This window comes from Artibeus jamaicensis, unplaced genomic scaffold, assembly GCF_021234435.1.
Source record: "Artibeus jamaicensis isolate MK-2021 breed Jamaican fruit bat unplaced genomic scaffold, CSHL_Jam_final contig_797, whole genome shotgun sequence".
Classification (NCBI taxonomy): Eukaryota; Metazoa; Chordata; class Mammalia; order Chiroptera; family Phyllostomidae; genus Artibeus; species Artibeus jamaicensis.
Genome location: NW_026521977.1, coordinates 3495382 through 3522498, shown reverse-complemented (window position 1 = coordinate 3522498; position 27117 = coordinate 3495382). Strand labels below are relative to the sequence as shown.

Here is a 27117-nt window from a genome sequence, read left to right as displayed (position 1 = left end):
AGCATGCCAGAGGCCTCTCTCCTGAGAAGCATTTTATCAGTGAGGTGGGTAATGCTGTAGAAGACACACTTACACAGGATCCTGAAAGAGGTCAACAGAATGGGGCTGCACTGAATTTGACAAGGTGTAACAGGAATGGTCGTCCTGAATCAGATGGGAATAAAACAGAGGCTCAGCATCTACATTCAAAAGCCACACAGTCTAGGCCAGGGGAGAAGCAGCTTAATTACACCATGTGTTAAAAAGATCTGGTCAGGGATCATGTCAGCAAAAAGCATGTAGCTGCCAGAAAAGGGGATGCAATCTTGGGCTGCATTAAGAGGAGTAGAATGACCTGAGCTAGGGAGGTGATAGCTCCCTTTCTCTGCCGTGGTCACACCACAGATACCATATGTGGTCTGGGCATTGCCCTCCTGGCATTTGAATACGGACAAACTGGACTTTGTCCACACGAGAACCAAGGGCGGGCAAAAAGACCTGGGCCTACTCCGTGGGCTGCTGATCTGGAAGAAGTCCCAGGAGAGAACTAAAGGGCTGTCTTTCAATATCATATTTCACCAATTAGAAAATGCAACTTTTTTCATTTATAAAATGTCTGAAAGCAGAAGATATCCTATAATCCCCTAACATCTAACAAATTCCCTGGACCAGGATGCAGCTGTGGCACAGTTGTCGTTTTGCCTCATTTCGATTGTCATATGGAAATTCGACTGTTGACATATCTAGACAACTGCCACCTTCAACATTTCAGGAGCTGAGACATTTAAGGACTGTTTGAGAAAGGAGTATGAGTCCTGGTCACGGACTAAAAACCCTTCATAGACACCTTCGGATAAAAGTCGAGAAAGCAACACCGTCAAAACTTACAGAATGGGTATCAGCGGTTAGGAAAAACAATCCAGAGACAATAAAGATTAAGAAAGACATTGCTAATTTACCAGAATATAACACTATGTAAAAAAAATATACATATATAAAATGTATGGGTGACTCTTGAGTCCAACAGTAATTCAGAAGACTTGGATTCTGAAAGTGAAAAAGTTTTCGAAATACCATAACCCATTTATTTTTGCACATGCAAGAGTGATATGGAATGACAACATAGGTCTAAACTCTAAAGAATTCCTTCCGTAAATATAACATAAACATTTTAAGTGGTAACAAGGCCGGGCTCCACAGTTGGAGTGGAAGCGTGCTTTCTTTCTTCCAGATAGAAGGATGGCATACTTCTAATTGAGGGCATTGTAGATCTGATTTAAAAACAGTACCTGAAGACCTGCCATGCAGTGAAGAGATTAGACTCATTCTCTGTGGCTTCAAGGAGGAAGAACTGGAACCAAATGCCAGAAGCCATGGGGAGCTCTCAGGGAGGTGACAGGAAGAGCCATCCAATGACGGAACAGGTCACCTCCAACGTGCAAGCCCAGGCTGGACCGGCCCTGAAGTTCCCACGTCTGGTGGAGAAGACCTCTCCGTGAGGAGAAAGGCATCACCATCTCTGTGTGGCATGCATAGGGGCTTTGACTGAGCCGTTCTCTTAGAAGTCACTAGTTTAGGGTAAAAGCCACTCAGGGAACAGTGCTGAGTGGGAGGCCTGAGGCAAAGATGAACGCTGCCCACATCTGGGCCCTGAGCCTCCTGTGGGTCAGTTTGGGAAAGGGCCAGAGGGGAAGAGGCCGCCTACGTGCCTGGCACCGTGTCAGGTATGCTGCGCACATCGCCCCATTTAATCCCCACCGCCACCCTGAGAGATAAGTATTATCACTCCCATCTCACAGAAGAGAAACTTGAGGCTTAGAGAAAGTAAGTGGCTTGCCCGGGCCTTTACAGTAACTCTGAAAACCATGCTAGGTCTGCGGCAACACACTTCAAATAGAAGAAACTCCGTAAGTTTTGATTGGCAGAATGAATGGACTGATAACTTGACCAATCAATCAACGAACCAACTTGGTCTCGTTTTGGTAGAACTGATAGTAGGGAGAACAAAAGGAAAGGTAAGAACTGTTTCAGCACCCCACCCCCACCCTCCCCCATCAATAGCTCCCAAAGGCACTAAACTCATGACATTTGCTGCTTGCAGGAACAATTTATTCCATCACAGAAAGCAAGAGTGTTTCTGAGACATCTACGGCAGAGAACAGGTGCCAGCAGCTCTGCTCAAATGTCAAAGCCACAAGTGTACCAGGTTGCCATGCCTCCCATCTGCCAGTTTAATGCTGGTGCAAGCAGAAGCTGAACTCAGCTTTTGTCCCCTCCCCGTGGCCAGGATGTCCATAGGGCTGGGGAAAAGGCTGGAAAACAGCCAACCCTCCCAGTGTGTTCCAGCTGCCTGGCGACATCAAGTCCCGCCTCAGTCCACCAGCATGCGCCAGCTTCCTCCCACTGGGGAGGTAAACCCAAAGTGTGACCAGAGGCCCAGGGCGGGACCTGCCTGCAGGATGTGTTCAGCGTGTTACGAGACCACGGAAGGGAGAATCAGTCATTTCAGGTCCTAGCCCACAATGCCTGGAGCACGTGAGGCCTGCAGAACCCATTCTAACAAAGGAGGGGGGGTGTCATTCGGGTTCCTGTCCCATCTCAGCTGTGGTGGGTGCCTCATCCCCATGCAGACAGGTAACTCCTGCTCCTGACCCAGGGTACCCACCCCCACAGGGGCTCAGCCCCTAACTTCCTATTTTTTCCCCTCAAACTGACCCTGAGGGAGGGGCATGGGCAGCATGGAGGGCTTAGCCTGCAGTAAGATGGCAAAAAGTGGGGCACTGACCATTTTCTACTGAGGACAGAGCTGCCAAAGCTCCAAGCAGGCACACTTGGTGGCCCAGAAGGTGACAGATGTCCCATATTCTAAGACCCTAACTAATGAGCGCTAAAGTGGGCTATTCTCCTTCTAAACAGAAAGGCAGGCTGCTCACGCTGACTCCCTTCACACAGAGGGGTGAGGGGCAAAACAAGGACACAGACGAGGCCTCATTTGGGCCCAACCTTAACTGCCCCCCACCCCACCCCTACTCCCCACTCTCCCCACACTCCTTGGTCCTGATAAACAGTTGCTGCCTGGTGAATGCACACATCCAAAGCGCGGAGGGCAGATCGCTGACAGATCCCTCCTTACTGACTCCCCCACGAGCTGATCTGCCTGAAGGACAGCTTCGACCACCCCTCTGCAAAGGCTTCCCACTGCCGGCTGGGTCAGGGCCGCATGCCCACCCCCAGCACTCCGGGCCTAGGGAACCTGGTCCAGCCTGGGCTTCCATAGGTTCCTAGGCAGCCCCCATGTTTCCACCATGTGGCTCCCCAAACATACCCTCGCTTTCCAACATCTCTTTGTGCTATACCTCTGCCCACCTCTGCCTGTGGAAATCCTTCCTATCTTCTAAGGTCCATCTCAATGACAAAGTGCCACCTCCTCCAGGAAGTCCCCCCTGGTTCCCCACACTGCAACTCTCCAAAACACATTCCATACTCTGTCTCAGTGTGCAGGCATCAGTGAGCCTGCCTAGTGCACCTCACTTCATGAGTTAGATGAACTCCATTTCTGTCCTTCATCACAGTGCCCCAGCATAGAAACAGTGCATTGTGAACTAAGGAGCCTTGGCCACGGTGATACATGCTGGCCCTGATAACACCCTATTTACAAGCCTTTCTGATGCCCTCCTCCACCTATTCCCAGCTGACTCATCCCCCATTCTCTCAAGGTTCAGCTCTGAGCTGACAGCTAATCGGAGATAACCTAATCTCTGTTGCCCTTCCCAGTTAAATTGCATGCATATATATATATTTACAAAGGTCCTCTGAAGGCAAGGGCTGAAAACAAAGGTAGGAGTTTCAGGCGCCAAGGTTCTGGGGGAGGTATTTTTGATAAGGAAAGATCTTGCAACACGTGGTTATGCTAAACAGGCTGCACGTGTATATATCGTAAATTCAAAGAATGCGAGAGCAGTTAGAAAGAGGGTGTGGGGGTGAAGCTCTGTCCTTCAAAAGGGAAGGCCAACTGCAAGCAGAAGAGCAGCTGGAGATGGTCCTGGGATCATGGCCTGGCAGAATCAGTGGATGGAGAACATCCTTGATTCAGACCTGGCTGGGTGACCTTGAGCAAGGAAGTACACTTCCTAGGCCTCTGTTCAGTATCGAGAACCCCCAGAGTCTCAGTTTCCCCATAGGTAAAACGAGGTGGCAGGAGTGAAATCTGGATGATGCCAGAGGGCTCTTCCAATCTGACACTGACATCCCGAGATGACTCGTGGTGTTCATCTCTTCTTCCCTCCCAGGAGGTCAGCATCATTTGAAACTACCCTAGTTCCATTCCCTCCTTACCTTGAACCTCCCCAACATCAAAGGGAAAGGAACTGGTAAAGATATCCCAGCCAATCAGGACGCAGCATGCAGGGGGTGGCCTCTCCCACCACAAATGGAAGGAGGGCACAGAAGCAGAGAAAGTGATTGGTTTCTATGGACACAGAAATGCTACTCTCACTCACGCCGTCTGTCCCAGTCCAGAAAAAGACGGTCAGCTGGTTGCCTTTGCTTCTCTGACCTACCTTTTTAAGAGATTACAACTGCCTGCCAAATTTAAGTGCTGTCCTAAAATCAGGACATATAAGGCCTCTCTGACTGGATCTGAAGGGTTTCAAATGGGTAGAGAGTGAGAGCGATGAAGAAGGACACTTGGAGGCCATCTAGGCCAGATGGTGTGGCCACGGCAATTACAGATTTTTAAAAATAGCTTCTCTCTTCTTTCATGCAGGAGGTAAAGATGGTGAAGTTTCAGCAATAAACAGACATCTGCTGGGAGCTTCTGAAAAGATCACAACATAAACACCCCAGAGACAGCGGGAGACGGCCCAGAGTCCTCTCCAGGCGGCCAGCAGTATCCTGCGCACCCACGGGCTTCAGGGTGGGAGGGCAGAGGGACCCAGCAGGTGGTGGTGCTGAGAGGCTGGGGGGGATGGAGGTTTCCCCACAAGCAGGAGGAGGTGGGAGGAGGAGTTCAGTTTGGTAGGAAATGCAGAGCTGGCTGCCTTCCGCAAGGAAATAAAAGCTCGGGAACCTGCTGAGAGGATTTCCAGGAAGCCATCCAAAGGATTCCATGCCAATGTCATTCATTCTGAAAATGGGTCACTCCTCAGAAGCAGGAAAAAAAATGCCCTGACATTTTGGAGTGCCTACCTATACAGGGCTCTTCACAAATATTTTAATTTCATCTCTACACCTAGAGAGACAGGTGTAAATACCTCCTTTTTATGGACTCAAATACTAAGGTTTCATTGACTTGCCCCAGGCAACACGGCTAGGATTTGAACGCAGGTGTCTCTTAGCACATGTGTTCATTTGCTTTGGTCTCTCTATCACAAGCATCCAGAACATTCCTCTGAGGTTTATTCTCAGTCCCAGACTCTCTATACCCACAAATCTAACACAAGGATATTTCTAAAAGGGAGAGGTGACAAAGTGGGGTGATAGCTGAGCTGTGGCTAATTCGAGTAACGGCTGAGTCTCAGCAGTCCTGTGGGCCTTGTTGTTTCACATCCTGGGTGCTTCCCGGAGGCCTGAAGAGGGGCAAAGGGGAACACGGACACAAAGATATGTCCCAACTCTATCTGGAAGGATCCACAGGAGACTGGGGACAGAAGATGCCATCGAAGAAGAGGACTGAGGGCTGGAGGACAGAGGAAGAAGAAAGGTTTACCTTCCATTGAATCCCTTTGCGCTGAGTGACCATTTTAAATGCATCCATGTATTGTGTGTGGGAATGAGTACCATGCTGCTATGCACGTGTGTTGGGGGGGGTTGAGTACCATGCATCTATGTATGTTTGTAAGGGTGAGTACCATGCATCTGTGGATGCTGGGGAGTGGGGGGAGAGTGATACTCTATGCATTTATGTACGTGTGGGTGGGTGAGTCATTTTATCAGAGTCCAAGATGTCAGACGCAAGATAACAGACCCACCCAAACTGGAGGTGGAAACCAGGACCAAGCAGGAACTTTTGGGTTCCCTGGTTGCAGCAAGCCTAGAATTGGGAGGAAGCCTGAGATTCATCCAGAGCCTCCTCCCTCCTTCACAACAGGAATGTGCTGCAACTTCAGGCAGGTGGCTGAGAAGCTCTCCCGGCACGAACCCCATAGTTCCCAAGGCTCCATCTGGTCCCAGGAGCCCCACAGAACACTTCCTGAGGAAAGAGAATGACTAAATCCTCTCCCCGAGAGTCTGAAAAGAGGCCTTCCGGACCCCCCATTCTGTTTTCCCTTTCATCTGGCTCTCAGATTCCTCCCTCCTTCGAGCAGGGAGATTTTTGACTCATCACCTCTACATCAAGTTGTGCAAAGGCCCAGCTGTCCTGATGCTGGAGTGTCAGTGCCCCGACTCTGTAGCAACCACAAACTCCATTCACCATACCTCAACCCCCACCGGGGTCAGGAGCTCCGCCATGCCCCTGGCAGACCCTGGGCCCTCTCGGTTCCAGGGAGCATCTCTCATTAGTGACCAAAAGTCCGACTTTTTTCCAGGCACTTCTTCATCTTTTCTAACACCTCATCCAGGTGTTAGAAAAGACCTAGGCCCGGGTACCAGCTAAACTCTGAAATCCTGCAGATCTTTACTAGATACAGTCAGTACTCAAGAAAGTAGCCCACGCCAGATATTCAGTCATGAGAGCAAAGAAGCTGTTTCCATATCTTAACACAGTGACACCACGGTGGCAAGGCCAGAACGGGATGTCCCTAGACTCCCAATCCTGTCTCCAGATTGGCTAGGCTCCTAGACTGGGTGTGTCAGGAGCTCAGGCCTGCAACTGTCCCCTAAACCTGCTGCTGTGGCAGCTCTGTGACCAGGGGCCGCCTTCCAGCTCCTTGCCACCGATTCTTGCAGCCAGCAGAAAGGACGTCTGCGCTGGACATCCCCCACTGCCCAGGAAGGAGAAAAACCTGCGCCCCAAACCAGCAGGAAATGAGGCCTCTGGATTCCCCAGAGAGAACTGTGACCGAGTCGTGGAAAAAATCCAAGTGCTGGACAGCCCCTGGGAGGAGGGGATTTAGGGTGGGAAATTACCCTGACTCTCAGGGGAGAGAAACATGAGTGGAAATAAAGCGTACACTAAAAGCCCTGGCCAGGTAGCTCAGTTGGTTATAGTGTTATCCATATATGCCAAGTTTGCGGGGTTGATGCCCAGTCAGGGCACATACAAGAATCAAACAATGATCCTGTGAAGGACACAAGAACAAGAACTAAGGGGGGTGGAAATGGGAGGGAGGTGGGGAGCACAGGGCGGGTTGGGCTGGGATGGGAGAAATAGACAGAAAACTGTACTTGAAAAATAAATAAATAAAATAAAATAAAATAAAAAAGAAAAAAAATGGTCCTGGCTGGTGTGTCTCAGTGGCTTGAGCACTGGCCTGTGAACCAAAGGGTTGCTGGTTCCAATCCCAGTCAGGGCACAAGCCTGGGTTGTGGGCCAGGTCCCCAATAGGAGGTGCTCAAGAGGCAACCACACATGATACTGATATTTCTCTCCCTCTCTTTCTCCCTCCCTTCCTCTCTCTAAAAATAAATAAAAATCTTTTTAAAAAAGAGAATCAAACAATGAATGAATAAATAAGTGGAACAACAAAACTGATGTATTTGTCTCTGTCTCTCTCATTCTCCCTCCCTGTCTCCCTGCCTTCTTTCTTTCCTCTCTCCAAAGTCAGTACATAAAATTAAAAAAAGGAAAAAGAACACACTGAAAAATCCCAGCCCTAAGAACATCAGCAGCATGCACACATACCACCTCCTGCCAGCCGCCATGGAGACAAGCGTGTCTGTGATGAACTGTAGTAATATTTAGATGCATGGATGGGTACAGAGCAATTGATTTAAGAAGATCCATACCTGATATTTACAAAAGGCTCCTCATCTGGGGCTCAGGGATAGATGCTTCCTCAACAGCTGGCAGAGAAAGGAACCGTCTCAAAAATCAGACTCCATGGTGATGCAGTCCTGCAATGGAGGTCTGTTTGTGCCCGGAGGGCCCACGTTCCCTATCCCCCCACCAGCTCTGTTTCTGAGATGAGGCGATCTGTGCTTCAGAAAGGAGGAGCCTTATCAGCACAGACCAGCCATGCCTTCTGCCTCTGGGGAGGATGCACCAAAGAAAACAAAATGGTGAGGGGAGGGGTCAGCCCCCCATACACACAAAGTGAGGTGACCAGGGTGGTGGGCAGTCAGGCACTTTCTGAAGAGGACAAGATAGGACATCGGAGCCTGAAGCTTTGCCCTGCCGACCATGTCTTAACACAGTATAACATGCTGTCTTCCTTCGATAGCTCAACCTACATAAATGAAAAAATCAAAATCAGGAAGCTAACATCAGAGCAACTGCATGCTGGGGAAATGAAGTGACATTCTCGGGAAGGAAGGGGAGGAAGTAGAAGCAGAAAGAGAGTGAGGCTACACGGGTACCACGGCTCCCCACCTCCTAAGCCCCAACTTTATTTTCTAACTTTTAGGAAGCCCAGGTATGTTCTTTAAAATAATATTATAAAATAAAATAACTAAACATCAAAATTCCTGTGCCTCTGTGACCTTATCCACATGTATAAGCTATACCAAATGTTTGTTTAATTTTGCCTACTCCTCCAAATTGGTCAAAGGACGTTCTCTTTTTTTCTTAAGGAAAAAACACAAATATTTGGGTTTTCCATTAAAAATGATATTTTTATTATAAAATTTTGGAAAAATACCGAAAAGGAAAAGATAAAGGGAAAAAAAATCAACTCTGGTCCTGCCATCTAGAGAGAAAGACTTACATTTTGTTATATTTCTGCCAAATATAACAAGTAAAAAAGGCTGTCTATGATTAAGAAGAATAATGAAGAGGAGGAGGAGGAAGCCAAGGAATAAAAAAAGAACCTCCTTAGTTGGGGGCTGTTTGCAAAGGCAGGTCCCTGCTGGGTGGGTGAGAAGGGGACTATGAGGGTGCCCGGCACCCCGAGGAGACTGAATGAGGACTCAGCTGGGAAGCTCCTTACTGAGGAAGGGAAGTGCACCTTTCCCTCCCCTCTGAAGCCTCTGGTCTGCCTTGTGGGGACTCCCACAGTAGTGCCCGTGGTGGTGCCACCTCTTCCCCACAATTCAGACAAGACACTGAACAATCAAGCGTTCGTTTTTCTGTCACCGCCCGCCAGCTGCAGTTGCATAATGATTTGAGAAAGATTCCTCAGCTCGCCCAGGTGTGAGGCAGGTCAGAGAAGGCTCATGGAGGCACCAGGGAAGAAGCACTGTCCAGAGAGAGAGGACAAAGAAAGAGATAGATAGTGTTCTCCTTCAAGTCTGAATGCCAAGGGTCTGGGTCATAACGTGGAATCCCTGTGGATGAGTAAGCCAGGATTCAAAGCTCAGGCAAAAAGTGACCTCAGTCCCTGTCAGCACCACACGTGACGTGGGGGAGACCAGTTGCTGATCAGGGCACAAATGTGGCTGTCTGGGCTCCCCACCACAAACCAGAGCAGCTTGGGTGAACGCAATGAACAGTTCTATTATTTCAGGATGTTTACAGACTGACGTATGCTGAGGAAAGTTGACACGCAAGTCATCTTTTTAAAAACCTCTTATCTAAACACGGGCACAGGCAGTCACACAAAGCCACGACAGGGTTCATTCATTCAAAATGAATTCCCTGACTGGCTAGGGCACGAGTGGACAGATGCTCAGGGAGCCTCCACCCCATCCCAGACACTGAGATCCAGCATGGCAGAGACGCCAACGCCACTCTCAAGAGGCTCACTGTCCGGTGGGGGAGACGGGCACTTAAAACAGAGAGTAATAGCTGACTAAAAGCAGGGTTGGGCGGGGTGGGTGCTGCTCCAGATTAACATAGGCAAAGGGTCTAACAACAAATCCAGTACATAGACTTTGTCTGGATCCTGATTCAAACAATCAGGGAACTCTGAACACGGACAGATGAGAGCAAAGAACTGCTGTTAATTCTGTTACATGCAATAAGGGCCATGTGGTATGAAAGATATCATTCTTTCTAAAATAGATATAAGCTAGATTATTTAGGGGGAAATGACATAACATTAAAGAGTTGCTCTAAAATACCTAAGGAAGAAAAAGAAAAGGAAGAGAGGGAAGAGAGGGAGGGGGAGGGAGGGAGAGAGAAGAAGGGAGAAGGAGGGAGAGGGAGGGAGAGGGAGGGAGAGGGAGGGAGAGGGAGGGAGAGGGAGGGAGCACCAGCTTGGCATAATCTTGAAATCTTGATGACTGTTGAAGCTGGATAATGAGTATATGGGGCTCATTATACTATTCTATCTCTCTGTTTGAAAATATTCATGGCATTTTTAAATAGGCTGCAGTACATCATGTGTACTGCACATATCCTTTATTAGGATATCCTAATAAAGACAGGCATAAAAACCAAGGGAATACAAAACAAAGAGGATTTGTGAGAACTAGAAAATAAACCTGCCAAGTTTATGAATATTTTAAATGATATTTCCTAGTGGGGTGGGAAAACACATTCACAAATAATTACAGCAGGTTCTTGAATAAGGTCGTTTCATTCCAAGTAGTTTTGTTGCAATGTTGATGAGATGACATAGGAACCTAACTGTTCCTTATATCAATTAGCTTGCAGCACATTTGTTTCACTATATATTATTTCACTTAGAGTCACAGAACTGATCAACTGCATTGAGCAAGGACAACTATACAGTGTAAGGTGGGAGACAGTGCGCACAGCAGGGGGCTGTGCTCACCAAACCTCCAGCGTTCAGAGGATGGCCACAAAGTCTCCCTGTTCTCCTTGGTGTCTAATTCACCACGCAGCCCTCCCTCACAAAGTCAAGTCCAGGATCCTAGCATGGTTGCTCACCAGTTGTGTGATAGGAGCAAGATGTAACCTTTCTGAGTCTTAGTTTCCTCATCTGTCAGATGGGAATAACTCTACCTACTTCTTCAGAGGGCTAATGTGGGTACCTAAAGATATAAAAAAATGAAAAGTCCCAGCATGATAAACAGTATTCTATTTCTTGGCTCTTTAAACACCGGAGACCCTTAGTCTGGGGAGGGCTTCAAACATTAGCAATGTTCAGTCCAAATCTTGCACTCCTACCCCACCCCTCCCTTCAGGGTCAAGCCTCTCCACCAAGATGGCAGGACCTCTATTGTCAGTAGTAGGGAGTAAAAGGGGCAGGCCCATGACTGGGAGGTACATCCACACAGGTGTGTAGACATGGGTGGAGAGAACAGAGACACACCCCATACCAGGCAGAGAAGGATTACCCTACCTGTTCCTCTGCTCCTTGAAGCTGCAGGGAATGGGTTTGAATGACCATAGCTACAAACCAGCCTGATTTATGCTAAAGTGTAACTGGTTGTGTTATTAAAATAGTCACAGGGCTATAAAGTACAGCAAAAGGAATACAGTCAATAAATAATATTGTAATAACTATGTATGGTGTCAGGTGAGTACTAGGCTTATTGGGGTGATCGTTTCATAAGGTATATAAATGTCTAATTACTATGTTGTACAACTGAAACTAATATAAATAAAACTGTATGTCAACTGTGATTGAAAAAAAATGTTTAAGTCTTTCACTAGGTTGCCACCCCTAATACACACACACATGCACACGCATGCACACACGCGCACACACCTATTGTTAGTCTCAGGCCTTCTCTGGAGGGAGGGAGGGAGGGAGGGAGGGAAGGAAAGAAGGAAGGAAGGAGGGAACAAACAAACCAACACAGACTGGTAGTAAGCTAATGGTGACTTTTTTTAGAAGGGAGGGATGGATAGAAAGCCAGAGCCCTGGTCCTGAAGGAAAGTGCAGAGATAAAAGTAATGTCATTTCTTATGAAGGTGTGCTCAAATTGTAATTTTCAGTCACCTGATAACCGTAACTGGTACACTCCAACACATTTCCTCCCTCCCAAAAAATAAAAACAAAACTGGAATCAGTCCTAAAGTAGAGGTTATTGTAGCTAACACGGTTCTCTTTGACCATCCCAGAAGCCAGCTCTCAGAGGTGAGATCATATCCATGGCATAGGCGAGCTTTGCCTCCAAATAGCACCCAAACACCAGCAGTCGATCCCTTCCCATCATAGCATGACAGACACCAGCCATCACCCTTGACTGGAGGACAGGGTGGGGCAAGGGGCCACAGGATGAACAATCTGGGCTAACCTGGGTCAGTTCAAGTGCTTTACCAAAAAAGCAGCCCTTGAATCTTTAGACAGAATCTTTTCAGAGACCGGGAGCCTCCAGTCAGGACATAGCAGGGCCATGCACATGCAGCAGGACACAGGATCGTGTAGCAGGGCACACCATATCCCACAGCCTTGGGGCAACAAGAAAGCGCTGGTCTTAGCTCTGGCAAAGCTAGGCCTGGTTTAAACCCTGGCTCAGCCACGTTCTGTCTGACCATGGGCACTCATCTGCCTTAGTTTCCCCATCTCTAACATGAGGAGGGCAAAACTCTGAATTTTTGGAGTAACCATGAAATTGGCTGCAAAAGTACCACACAGCAGGACCTGTCCCCTGGCAGGCACTTAATAAATCTGTCTTCTCTCTGCCCAAAGGTGAGTTCCTACTGCCATTAGAGTCTCCAGAGCACCAGATGAGCAGCCCTGGAGAATTGAAGCCTGCTTGTTGGGTCCTTTTCCCCTGGGAAAGGGACAGGAATAGAACTAGCACAGGTGTCAGGGCACCCAGGAATGCAAACGTCCGCAGGGCCAACCTGCCGCTGGCTTTATTCCCGAGGAACCTACCCAGAAGGGGGCTGGTTAGTGATTTCACCCTTCCCTTAAGCCACTGAAGACTGTAAGTGGGCAGGCAAGACTGACAGCGAGAGGGTCCGCATGCTGCTGAAGGACCCCTACCCTATAGAGCCCAGTGAACCTCCAAATAAAAGCTTTTAGGGTTTAAGAACCCAGGCTTCAGAATAAACAACGTGGAAGGAGGCACACGTTTACTCTGGTTTCAACACGCCTCTTCCCCATCCAACAAAGGCAGTTCCCAGCTCTGCCGAGAGGCTAGGCTAAGATAAATTTAACCCCACCTGCCCCAGCCTGGAAGCCAGATCAGCGGCTGGAGAGGCTGCCGGCAAGACCCTACTTCTCCCAAGGGCCAGTCGGGCACCGCCAGGTGGGCACTGCTAATGCCCTGGCAGGGGTGCTTTCGGGCCTGGGGCGAGCGCGGGCTGCTGGGGGGCGCGCGGCCCCTCGGACCACCGCTACAGCTCGGCCCTGGCCCCAGACCAGAACACTGACATTTGACCCAACTTCACTTCCTGTTGTTAAGGAGGGAGGGGGAGAGAGGAGGACCGTGAAAAGCCAGGAGAGAATGTGAAAGGCACGGAGCCCAAATTTTCGGTAGCAAAGTTTGGGGATAATCTTTCGCCCTGGTGGCAGGAAGATTGCACCCACTGGCGCATTGCACCCACTCCACGTTGACGTTCGGGGATTTTCTGGCTTACAGTTGCCTGGGTTCGGGTGTTGGCGGGCAGAGTAAGAGGTAGTTCTGGGCACGGAACTACCTTTTTATTTCGTTCTAATCTGTTCAGAGACTGATAGCAGCAGCCCTGGCCTCCTGGATGGAGCCACCTGCTAGACAGGCGCCGATGGGTTTGAGGCGGAAGATGCTGCAGCTGCACCTGACCCTCCGGGGTGCCGGCTGGGGCGCAGAGTCCAGGCTCTGCTGGCACGGCCCCCAAACACGCCTGTCCCGCAGCCCGCCCCGGAGCCCAATGCTGTCCAGCCTTACCGAGAGCTGCGCTGGCCACTGAGCCTAGAGCCAGCTCCTGCCTTCGCCTTGGGTAGCGGGCGCAGCAGTCAGAACTCGCAGGCAGCCTGCGGAGCTAGGAGCTAGCAAGACGGATCCGCACAAGAGTAGCCTGGGCGAGCGCCCGCAGTTCTGCGCCGCGCTGCCCACGGAGCTTGGCGCCTCCCCCATCAGAGGCGCTGCCAATGACAGGGCAACGGGCCTGGGCTGCGACCAATGGCAGAGCGGCGCGGGGCCCACCCCCGCACCCCACCCGCTCCGCCCCTGCGGGGCCAGCTGTCACAGCGGCTGCTGCTAGCGCACGTGGGCTACAGCTGGGGCCAGAGCTCAGGTAGCCGCTTACGCTTCCACCCTGACCTGTGCAGGTTTGAGACCAGTGGGGAGGGCCTATGTGGGAGGGGCATAGTGGCGCTGTGAGATGAAAACCCAAGTGCTGGTATTATAATGTCAGGGGAGAGGCAAGGGCTGGGCCTCAAGCTCCTGAGTCTAGGTAGCTGGAAAGCAAGCCCCATCGCACCCTTTGGACTCGGGGAAGCACTTCCAGTATTGACTGTGGGCCTACCTCTGTGCTTTACCTCCTGAACACTCTGGGCTTCAGCAAGTCCTACTAGCTCGCTCACTTGGACTGCCTTTGCTTACGGTAAAGCTGGTGGGAAGTGGGGAAGTGACACAGATCACCTATGTTACCTAAGAACCCTCTGTTCTTAGCTGTTAAGTGGGGACTCTAATCTCTGCTCTGCCCCTCCCCAAGCACCATTCACAGAAAATACAGTTCCCCAAGCACCATTCACAGATAACGCAGTGTAAATGGGGTGAGGCCTAGTGGTGTGTGAAGCGGCTTTGCAAACTGTAAATACTGCAAACACCTTGGATATGAAACAAAGGTCACAAGGTCAGAAATTATGTCTTGTGCACCTCTAGGGCCCAGGGCTCATCACAAGTTTGACGCAAAGTAGGCATCAAATAAATGTCTTTGGAACTGAGCTGACACAGTAGGGAGTAGGACAGGCAGAGTTGGGTGATGAGAAAAACAGTATTGTGACTCTAGGCTGCTGGAATTTCCCCAGCACCAGACCACCCTCTGGAAAGACTATGTTCTATTGCCAGGCAAGTACAAACAGAGCAGTTTGTCCCCTTCAAACTTGGGGCTTATAACTTTGCTTGTTTGTTTTTCTCTACTCCTTACCAATTGATGCTACTCCAGGCCTTTTGGATTTGCCCAGGGATTGTCCACCCTGGCAGCTCTCTTAGTATCCTTAAGAGTTTAATCTCCTGCAGATGAACTTTCAGTAAAAGCCATCCCTGCTTAGTTTGCAAGACTGCCAGCAGTTACTCTCAGAGAGCAGCTCTCGACTCTGATGGAATTTTGCTTGTGATGTCAGTTGATGGGGTGCTTTCTGAACATTTTTCTCATTTAATCCTGACAATGGATCTGTAAGGCATGCATTCTTATTATCATCCCCTTTTACTGATGTGGAAACTGAGACTCAGTGAGGTACAGTAACTTGTCGAGGTCACATGGTTAATAAGAATTAGAGTCTGGATCTGAGCTCAGAGCTATCTGATTCCAGAATCGGCATGTCTAACCACTGGGTACTGGGGCCTGCACAGCCCTGCCCATACCTCTAGAGTGCCAGACAGGCCAGGTCTATTTCTGAAGGAACTGCAGTGGGGCCTGGCCTGCCCAAACATTCTGTTGACCTCAGGTCTGGGCACTGTCAGAGACAGGAGATGAGACCAGCAGGGCCCTGCCTTACTTACAGAGTGATACAGGAAAGCTGAGACAGAGAGGAGTTTCAGGAAGCAGTATTACCTCTGCCCCAAGCACAAGGCCTCACTGGACAAAAGCCTCTTGCTTCTGGCCTTGGCCTGAGAGACCCGTGCTGGTGATAGAGATGGAGACAGGTCATTCATTCAAAGCACAAATGCTACTCTGAGCTGGATATGATTCCCGTGTTTGTAACTTATAATGCAGCTGATAAAAAGAAGTACATGAAGCTGTATTTTCATTACTTTTAATATTTATAATATCTGTCACCTTATCTATAGCACAGTGTTCTCCAAATTAAACAAATTTTAGACTATTTCGGGAACACTGTGAGCCAACCAAGTTTTATAGAGATAACATTGCTCAACACAGACGTTTCCATAGCTCAAAAACTAAAACTTATCAATGGGTTCCCAGGACTTCTGCCTCCTCCCCCTATCCCACTCCCAGCATTTTTATCTCAGGAGGCTCAGGTAAGAAAACCCTTTCTACGTGGGTCTCAGGACTGAGCGGTGAGCTTTTCCTTGGATACGGGGCAAGCTGGGAGGTGATGGACTGCAAGGAGGGAGATAAACCCTGGGACCGCTTGAGCCACTGCTCAGAGTCCCTCCCCACTACACACAAGCCACCTTTGCTGGCCATCTCCTTGGGGTGGGGGTTGGAGAGGGATGGGGACACGAAGTCACAGCTCCCCCTCCTCTGGACAGAGCAGTACCATGGGATATCTTTCCATACTCTGTGTCTGGGAGTTTATACAACTAAGATCTTCCAAGAAAAAAAAAGATTGTGCAATGTTAGAGTAGACCTTAGAGAAAACATCTAAGCCCCTCACTTAATAAAGAAATAAAAAATTAAATGGAGATGGGAAGGCACCTGTGAGCATCACAGAGGACAGGAGTGGGAGCCAGGTTCCCAGCTCTTAGCGTGCCAGGCAAACTCAACCTCTGTGTGCCACAACTCAGTATTCTGGATTTAACAGCAACCTCCACCCCAGCCCCCTCTTCTAGGATGGTGGATGTGTGCTTGTGAAGGTTGTCTGGGAGATGCAGATGGCCACATTAGCGTCTGAGGGAGGGAAAGAAGGAAGACTCAGACTCGTCCCTAAAAATATCTCCATCTCAGACTGGAAGCGATGGGTCTCAACACCACCATGCGGTCCTCCCTGTGAAAGAACTCCAGGTGGCGACCTTCGTCACCACTGGTTACCCACCTGGTGGTGTTCCCAGAGGACTGCTGGGGTGTTGGGCCTGGCTGCTTTTTATTTCCAGCCCAGCAAGTGGCTTGCAGAAAGGTAAAGGTTGAACCAAGTGGGTTCTTGATACAGTGTTCGGTAGAGAAGCCGAAGTGCTTCTCACAGTATTTGAAAGGCAGGGGAAAGAGTCACCACTGTCTCACCCCCTCCAAATGGCAAAACGTCCAGGCCCTCGGACCTTTCCCTCACAAGAAATGTTCCAGGAAGGGGTAGAATAGTGAGCATGGCTCTCACTAGCTTCCTCCTCAAGCTTCTATCAAAGGGCTTTGGACTTTTAGAAGGAAGAGAAAGACTGGTATCTGTAGAGTCCAGTGACCTTGTAAAATGATGAGAAATGGCTAATTGGCCTCAGGCCACCTTGGGAAGTATCTTTGCAGAAGGACTTTTTAAGCCGGGAAGTTGAAACATTTGTACCTCCTGGAGGAAAACAAGCTCCGGAATGTGTGAGAAGCAAGATTCCCCTGGGTCTCATTCTAACCTGATATCCTGATAGGCCCCAGAATGCACTATTTTTCAGGGATAGAACAGAAAAGTGGTCAAAGTCTCTTAGGAATTTATCAGGCCTACCCCACACACAGTGGGCTTTTCAGAGAGAGTTGGGGGAAGAAATGGCACCTGTCGAAATCAGTAATGCCCTCAGAGGCACCGCGCCACGGCGCTTTGGGGAATGTGTGCACATTGGCAGCAAAAAGTCAGTGCTGGAGACACTGAGGTTACAGGCAGGAGGTGATGCACTAACCAGAGCACAGAGAGGGACGGAGAGCACATGTGCAGAAGGAGGGAGGAAGAGACACGGGGTACTCTAGCTCCAGCCCCAGATAACCTGGTCAGGTGCACACACACACAAAACACTCAAAGCCAACTGTGAAGTCCAAAGGCATAATTCTAGAGAGACTAAACAATGCCACAAAAACCACTGCACCCTCACAACAGACTGGGCCTCGCCTGCAGCCCAGGAAGACTTTTGTTCATGCAAACTTGAAGCCCATTCTAGAATACACTACTGTAATGGAATGGAGCTGGGTGGGGCAGCTCCCAAACCCTCCACAGAGCAGCTGGCTGGGGATATTCTTCTCTGTTGTAGCTCATAGAGGGGACTCACTCAAGCTCATGTTTATCCACCCATGATAGATCCACCCCATAAGTATGTACAGTGCACTTATTCTAAGAGACGTCATAACCAGGTAACTAGTAGCACAGACTCTGAAGTCAGGATGCCTGAGTTTGAACCCCAGCTCTGCCACTTACTGGGTAACCTTGGGCAAGTGACTTCGCTTTCTTGGGAACAGGTTCCTCACCGGTGATAAGGGCATCGTAAGAGGGAGATATGTTTTATGCACATATCTCCCTCTTGTGATGCCTGTAACTGCTGGCAGTCTTGCAAACTAAGCAGGGATGGCTTTTACTGAAAGTTCATCTGCAGGAGATTAAACTCTTAAGGATACTAAGAGAGCTGCCAGGGTGGACAATCCCTGGGCAAACCCAAAAGGCCTGGAGTAGCATCAATTGGTAAGGAGTAGAGAAAAACAAACAAGCAAAGTTATAAGCCTCAAGTTTGAAGGGGACAAGCTGCTCTGTTTGTACTTGCCTGGCAACAGAACACAGTCTTTCCAGAGGGTGGTCTGGTGCTGGGGAAATTCCAGCAGCCTAGAGTCACAATATTGTTTTCTCAATACTGTTGTGCATAGAACATACCTCCCTGTTACATAGTAAATGATTTATAAAAATTTTGAATAAAATAAATTGGGGGCTGATATTGATAAAGGCGTAGGGAGCTAAAGTCAGTAAGAGGCATTGTTTAAGCAGCTCCAGGTCAGGGACATGGCCACTTCCACCACCAAACTTGTGTGTTTATCTCTCTGCCACATTTTGAGGTAAATACTATTATCACTGACACCTTAGCAATGAGAAAACAGAATCCTGGAGAAGTGAAGTCACTAGCCCAAGGTCTCCCAGAAGCCAGCATATAGTAGGGTGGACCTAACTGGCTTGATCTGAACCTGTGATCTTCATACCCTCCTCACTACAAGACTGGGCATCGCCCCCAGGGCTAGCCAACCGTGTAGCTCCAGTGGTGACCGGTCCAATACGCATGCATGTGGTCCAAGCAGATTTCTTCTTCAGAATCAGCATATGTATACACTTGTGAGAGAAGTTCTCTTTTTCCACAGAAGTCAGGGCTTCCAGAAAATGTGTTCCACATGCAATGGAGGAGACCTGACTATAATAGAAAAGAAAGAAACTCCTATAATGAAAGGGCCCAGAAGTAAAAGTTGCCCTTCTTTGCAATTCTCTTGGCTCTGCCCTCCTCTCTGTCTTCAGCCTAGTTGTCCTCATCATAGTCAGTGCTAAGAGCTCTTGTTGCCACAAGCTACCTTATCCAAAAGAAAACATTTCTGACCCAGAATTCCAAGCAGGGGTTCTGAGATTCACTCTGAATAGATTGGGTCAACGCCCACTTGAACCCCTGCCACAGCAGGAGGACTGGAATGTGCTGGTTGGCCATGACTGTCAGGGACCCCGAGTAGAGCTGGGGTGGGCTCGGCTTCCCCCGAGACTCACAGGCTGCACGGCAGAGAGGTGGACGCCTGACCAAATACTGAGTATGGTTAGGAAGGGAAGAGGAGGGAGAGATGGCTATGCGCTGGGCAGGAGTAGCAGACGCTGCGGTTGCTCTGTGTGCATGGCTTTCTATGGCAGGCACCCGTGACTGTGTGCCTGCAAGTTTTCTCTCGCTTCAGCAGCACACTCAGACAATGCAGAGGGCCGGCCAGAGTACCAGAAATTGAACATCACTGGATCAACCTTCAAACGAGGGTGGGCAAGGGTTGGTGGATACATACACCAATGTCTCAGCACGCAGGTGAGGTATCTTGGAGCTGTGTGCTCTCTCTCTCTGCCCCAGACACCTCTAGCAGGACTGACTCCCAGATGCCCACAGAAGTAACCTGCTCATTAACATACTCTGTATTGGTTTCCCCCCAGCCACTTCCCAGTCACACTTCCCCAGTCCCATACTGGCACTTCCCGAGATTACTTCCCAAATAAACTGCTTGCACTTAGTTCTTATCTCAGAGTCTGCTTCTGGAGAGACCCATCCTAAGACAGTAGGGTCAGACAGTAGAGTCAGCTCACCTGAGCTTCCTGAAATGAACAACAGTGTGGTGTTCGATGTGCATTGCTTAAATAGCACCCCGCACATAGGAGTGTGGAGCCTGCTTAAAAAACAATCTACTAAGCAAGGTGTTTGTAGCATCTGCCCACTGTTTCTCCAATGAGCCTGGACCATAGCTGTAGACATGGGCTCATATGAACTCACAGAGGAATTTTTGCCTTTTCCCTCTCAGAAAGTTATGTTACCCTGACCTCTTTTGCTCCTGTTGATTTCCTGTTCCCACCCCACCTACAGATAACCACCCACTCCTCCTTGGGCTTTTCTCTAAGTTCCCTGCCTTTTGTAGCAGATAAATACATTTTAATTAAAATAAAATTTCTGCACAACCTCTTTTCTCTTCAAATGTTTTCCCTAGAAGCAGCTTAGCTGGCAAGAGACTACCCAGTGCAGCCCCGCCTCTAACCCCTTGTCAGATGAGTGGGGTCTGCGGAGCCCTCAGACCATTACCAGGATGCAGCTGGAGCCCCCGAAGAGAGGAGCCCACATCACCTCCACCGGTCAAGTGCTTGTGGAAAGCACTCACAACAACCTGGGTTTCAACCTCTGCTCTCCGTAATGGAGTGACTTTGAGCAAGCCTGGCAAGGGAGAAAATAACCCCTACTTTGTGAGAAGAGACTGTAAGATCAGATCACATGAAAGCATATTATTGGCCTCTATTAAAGGTTAGTTGCTTTCCCCCTATCTGTGAGTACAGTGGGTTTGTATTGTAGTGACTTACTAAGATAGAACTGGGTTTCCCAGAACTCCCTTTCCCAGATGGTTCCAAGTTAGGACTGGCCACAGGGACATTTGTGTGAGATTAGGATGGTGGAATTGACAGCTGGCTGTGCCCTTGACAGGGCAGGGCAGTGCAGGGCCCGGGCACTGCTGTGGTGCATGCGTGTTGTTGGCGTGGGGCAATAGCCAGGCATCTAGACACAGCGCCCACCAGCCCACACAGGTACTCCTCCTTCCACTCACATGAGCCCAGGGCCCATATGTGTGCACCAGTCTGGGGAAGGTACACGTTGCTTCTAAAGGTCCCTACTTGTCAAGGGTAGAGTTAGTTAGAAATAGACACCAATTCCAGCTTCTTCTCAGGGTTTCCACGTTGTTTGCATTTCACTTGCTCTTGGTTTCACCCACCTCACATCCAAGTTTTCTTTTCACCTGCCAGCCCTGCTGACCGACCCAACTTCGGGCCCACCGAGCACAGGGGCAACGGTGTCCATAGACCTCTTCACCAGCTCCCACAATTGTATGAGCTCTAATTCCTATAAAACTCTCTTATTCCCACACAAATGGCCCTGCTTCCCTGATCAAATCATCACTGATGCAATAGGTAGATGAAACAGCCATTTCTCACGTGCTTATGATGGGCCCATACATTACCTTATTAATCTTCACAACACCCACACAGGATTACTCCTGAGGATTACTGATTGAGATCATTAACTCTATTTTATATTTGGTATATTAGTGTAGGTTCTCCAGAGAAGCAGAACCTTTAGGAGATTAGATAGATAGATAGATAGATAGATAGATAGATAGATAGACAGACATTTATCATGAGGAATTCACTCATGTGATTATGGAGGCTGAGCAGTAGTACAATCTGCCATCAGCAAGTTGGAGACCCAGGGAAGTTGGTGATGTACTGAGCTCCAGTATAAGATCGAAGGCTTGAGAACTGGGGGAACCAGTGGTGTGAGCCTCAGTCCAAGGAAAGGAGAAGATCAATGTCCACCAAGACAGTGAATTCCCCCTTCTTTTGCCTTTTTGTCCAGTTTAGTCACTCAAAGGGTTGAATAACCCCTGCCCACTGGGAGAGGGCCAGCTGCTTGATTCTGCCTACAGATTCGAATGCTAATCTCATCAAGAAATACTGTCACAGACACAGCCAGAAATAATGTTTAACCAAATATCTGGGGAGCCTGGTCAACTTGACACATAAGATTAACTACCACACTTGAAGAAACCAAAGATCAAGGAGTTTAAATACTGTGTCCTAGTAACTGGCAGAACTAGGGTTCAAAGCCAGCTCCGTCTCCCTCTTCTGCCTAAACTCTTGTTACTTAGTCACTGTGAAACTTATCAGAAACACATATCTCATTAATTCTAAAAGTACTGAAAATGTGACCTATACTTACTAGAAATAGGAAAGACTGTGAGACAGGCTGGTTTAAAATGTTTAAGACGCCAAGGACATGGCAAAAAGGAGATGGACATAACTCAAAAGATGTGAGAACACTATCAAGAGGGAATAAATTGTAGGTCATAGAGCAAGTCACACATTAGGCAAACTGGCTGAGGCCACGTGTCACTGATGGGACTGATCTCTCTCTGCACAGGCATGTCTGAAAGAAATTCGACTTCAGGCAGAAAGAAACACATCAGTTGTCCTCTGCACAGTGCAGCCCTCTACACCCTCCCACTGGCCAACAGCCTGACAGTCCGACTGGGAGAAAATCAAAGACGCGATTGAGTGAGGGCTCCTCTGGGTTTGTGCCCAGGAGTCACAAGATCCAGGACAAAGTATGAAGGCATGACCACAGCGGCCTTCTAAGAATGCCTGAGAGGCCAGTCCTCAAGGTTTTCTATTTCCCTGAGGACAGAGGGAAGCGTCTTAGAACAAGGCTGTGGCTGCCCTGTGGACAGCATGCAACAAACAAATTTGTGTCGCCTGCTTCACTTGGGGCGGAGCAAGAAGAGAGGAAGCCAAGAGAAGGGCAGAGGGGATCCAGAAAACAGGCACCACGAAGCATCACCCCACTGGATCCAGCCTGTCTCTCTGCGTTTCCGCCCCACCCCTCCTGGCTTCAGGGCATCATCGTGCCTGCTGTTGCCTCTGCACGAGCCTCCCTCTTCCTCCCCACACAGTGAGGACTGACCTCCCTCAGACTGTGGTCTAGGTCACCACCTTCAGAAGTCTTCCTGTTGCCTTGGTTCATGCTCCTTCCATACTCTGCACTCACCTGTGACAGTTTACATCCTCTCTAGTGGTTTCTTAGAGGGCTGTACCTCTAAAACATCAGAGAGGGCTGGACCTCTAAATTTTTTTCTTCCATATATTGAGGTAAGCTTTAACCTATTTTAATCAAAGCTATGCCCAACAAAAAAGAAGAATATACAAAACTATTGATACTTTCATCACCCTGAGATTTGGGGCATCAATGCCTTGGTAGATAGGAATCTTTTCACATTAGAGGGGTTCAGAGATTGGGCTTTGTAGTTAAATCAGCTTGAGTTGAAATCTCAAATCTGTTTGAGCTTAGATAAACTAGTCTCCCTGAACCTCGGCTTTTTCTTGTGTAAACAGCAACAGTAAAGTTGCCACAAGGTTTTTGTGAGGATTAAATGATATGATCCACATAAATCCCCTAAGCAAAGTATACAAAATGTGTGTGTTTGTGTGTGTGTGTGTGTGTGTGTGTGTGTGGTAAGAGACACATAAAAGTTCATCATTTCAAGCATTTCAAGGTGGAAAAGTCAGTGGCATTTAGTAAATTTACCGTATTATGCAACTATCAGTATTTCCAGAATACTTTTATCACCCCAAAAGGAAACCCCACACCCATTAGGTCGTCACTCTCCATTCCCCCTCCCCAGCTCCTGGCAACCACTAATCTGCTTTCTATCTCTATGGAAAATCACTCTCTCTTCCGCCTTTTTCTCTCTTTTAGTTTTTTCCTGACAGCTTGGTCAAATGTCTCTCATCAAACAAAAAAAATCGAACTTTAAAAAGGAAACAAGAATACTACTACAAAACACACATATAAATGTGTTCACAGATTGGAAGAATTAATATCATTAAAATGTCTATATTACCATAAGCAATGCATAGATTCAATGCCATCTCTATCAAAATACCAATGGCATATTTCACAGATATAGAACCAATATTTCAAAAATTTATGTGGAACCATAAATAACCCCTATTAGCCTCAGCAATTCTGAGAGAAAAGAACAAAGTAGAAGAGATCACAGTACCTGACATCAAACTATATTATAAGGCAACTATAATCAAACAGTCTGGTACTGGCAGAAGAACAGATATGTAGATCAATGGAACAGACTAGAGAGCCCAGAAATAAACCCATGGCTCAATGGTCAGTTAATATTTGACAAAGGGGGCAGGAACATAAAACTGAGTAAAAGTAGCCTCTTCAATACATGCTGTTGGGAGAATTGGACATGTATATGCAAAAAAATGAAAGCAGACCACCAACTTACACCATACACCAAAATAAACCCAAGATGGATAAAAGACTTAAATATAGTTGTGATGCCATAAGTCCTAGAGGAGAACTCAGCAGGAAAACTTCAGATACCCCATGCAGTAATATTTTCACCAGTATGTCCCCTAGAGCAAGGGACATAAAGAATAAACAAATGGGGCTACATCAGACTGAAAAGCTTCTGCACGGCCAAAGAAAACATCATGAAAATGAAAAGGGAACCAATAACAATGAAGGACAGGTGAACAAAACCAAGGGGGGCTGGAATCAGGGGAGGGAAGTGGGGATGGTTGGAGTTGGGGGGAGTGGTAAGGAGAAAATACAGACAACTGTAGTTGAACAACAATTAAATAATTCAAAATAACATTTGCCAATGATACCTCAGATAAGAGTGATCTCCAAAATATAGGAAGAACTCACACAACTCCATACCAGGAAGATAAGCAATCCAATTAAAAAATTGGCAAAAGGCCTAAACAGACACTTCTCCAAGGAGGACATACAGAGGGCCCATAGACACATAAAAAATGCTCAATATCACTAGCCATTAGAGAGATGCAAATTAAAACCACTATGAGATACCACTTCACACCAGTCACATTGGCCTTCACTAGTAAATCAACAAACAGCAAGTGCTGATGAGGTTGTGGAGAAAAGGGAACCCTAGTGCACTGTTGGTAGGAATGCAGATGGGTGCGGCCACTGTGGAAAACAGCATGGAATTTCCTTAAAAAGCTAAAAATGAAACTGCCTTTTAATTCAGCAATGCCACTGCTGCAATTATAGCCTAAGAATCCTGAACCACCAGTTCAAAAGAACCTATGTACCTCAATGTTCATAGCAACATTATGTATGATAGGCAAGTGCTGGAAAGAGTCTTAGTGCCCATCAGTAAATGAGTAGATAAAAAAACTGTGGTACATTTACATAATGGAATACTACACAGCAGAAAGCAAGAAGGAACTCCTACCCTTAGCGACAGCATGGATGCATCTGGAGAGCATTATGCTAAGTGAAATAAGCCAGGTGGTGAAAGACAAATACCGTATGATCTTACCTATAAGTGAAACCTAATCAATAAAACAAACAAATGAGCAAAAGAGAACCAGAGACTTGGAAATAAAGAACAAATTGACAGTGACCAGAAAGGGTGGGGAGAAGAATACGGGGGAAAGAAGGGGAAGGGACAAGCAAAGGAACATGAATAAAGAACTCATGGGCATGGCCAATATGGGGGGGTTGACTGTGGGAGTCGGGGGATGGCAACTGAGTAGGGGTGAGCAATTGGGAAAAGGCTGGACAACTGTAACAGAACAACAACAATTAAAAAAAAATGATTCGACACATCTCCTTGAGCCACTGTCTTAACCGTTTCATCACCAGACTTGTTGAAGAGTGATGGGTCTGTGCTTGGTTGATTTCTATCCTTCAGCTCACTTACCCTAAACCCTAAAACCTGGCTCTTGTTAGGGTGACAGGGGCCTCCCAGTTGTCAAATCCTTGTCCTATTTCCAGCCTTCATCCTTCTTAATTATTCTGTACCACGTGAAGCTGTGGACCACTCTCCCTCCTTGAAACCCTCTTTCCTTTGATTCCAAAGCCACTTGTCCCATCTCTCTGGACACTGCACTTCAGTCTCCAGTGCTGGTAAGTGCTCCTCAGTGCTCCTCTCCCTCCTCACCTCTCCTTGTGTGGTCACATCCATTGCCCCTGCTTCAGCTACCACATGGACACCGGTGACCTCCATCTCCCTCCTGAATTCCAGATTCAAATGCCGACCTGCCCATTGGACTCCTGGATGTCCTCCAGACATCTCAGGTTCAACATGACCAAACCAAATTGTCCAAAACCCATTTAATGATCTAGATTGCTAATCTCACTGGTGGTGTACAAACTCCTGAGTTTCCCAAACTGGAAATTTCCCAATCATCTGTGGCTCCTCTCTTTTTCTAATTTTTCTTTCCCAACTGGATAACAAATTCTGTCCATATAATTCAGAAGCATTTCTTGAGTCCTATTCCTTCTGTCCACCCCTATTGTCACTCTCTTAGTTCAGATTCCCAACATCTCTTCTCTCAGCAGTGACATAACCTTTTCTTTGTAGCCACGTATGTTCCTTCCATAACTCTCATAGATATATCCTTAAAATACAAAAGTAGGCATGTCGTTGTCCTATTTAAATATCTCCCTCTCCTAGAAAATAGTTAAATCCCTCACTCCACCGCATCTGGCCCTGACTAACCTTCACCCTCAGTGCCCACACCTGTGAGGACCTGCCACGCAAACCCTCCACTCCCCGCCATGGGCTTTTAGGCCAAGCTGCCTCCAGTTCCTGGCTGCAGAGGTGTGGCCCATGGCTCGGATGAGCCAATCTCCACCCTTCTGGCCTCAGTAATTGGTTCAGACCCAAGTCAGAGCCAATGAACACGATTCTGGGCTTTTTTTGATCTTTGCACTGTACATGAAGAAAACCTCACCCTGGTGACATCCTCTTGGATCAAACCCTACCCCCAAATACATTCACTCCCAAATACTACTTCTTTTTTGCTTAAGATAGTTTGAGTTGGATTTTGTGTTACCTGCATAACATCTGGGGGTGGGAGCCAATCATCAGTAGTATTTAGAGATCTCAGGTGATTCCAGTGCATGGTGAAGACTGGGGACCACTGCTTTAAGCAAACCAAGCTGCTTTTTCCACTGATGCCCCAGCTCCCTGCCCACCAACTTCCCAGAGCTCTTTTTGCACCATATTATTGCCCTGCCTCCCTCTTGGAACTCAGAGCATCTTAATGCCAGATTCATGTCTTTATTCCTCTGCCTTGAAGATGGTAAGTCATCAGTAAGTGTTAAAGAATGAATGAGTAAATAAGACAGACAGAGAGAGAGAGAGGGAGACAAGGCCATGCCATCTTCTTGTGTATATATTTTTCAAGGTACCTTTTA

General features: G+C 48.0%; 1 protein-coding gene across 5 annotated transcripts in view; it reads right to left on the bottom strand.

Moving 5' to 3' along the window:
- MICAL2 (microtubule associated monooxygenase, calponin and LIM domain containing 2) overlaps positions 1–13907 on the bottom strand; it is a 212789-nt gene extending 198882 nt beyond the window's left edge. For all 5 annotated transcript variants that reach the window (XM_053673113.1, XM_053673114.1, XM_053673115.1 and 2 more), the window contains exon 1: positions 13744–13907. The gene's annotated coding sequence lies outside the window, so the exon portion shown is untranslated. The remainder of the gene's footprint in view (positions 1–13743) is intronic.
- Between the last annotated feature and the right edge of the window lie 13210 nt (positions 13908–27117).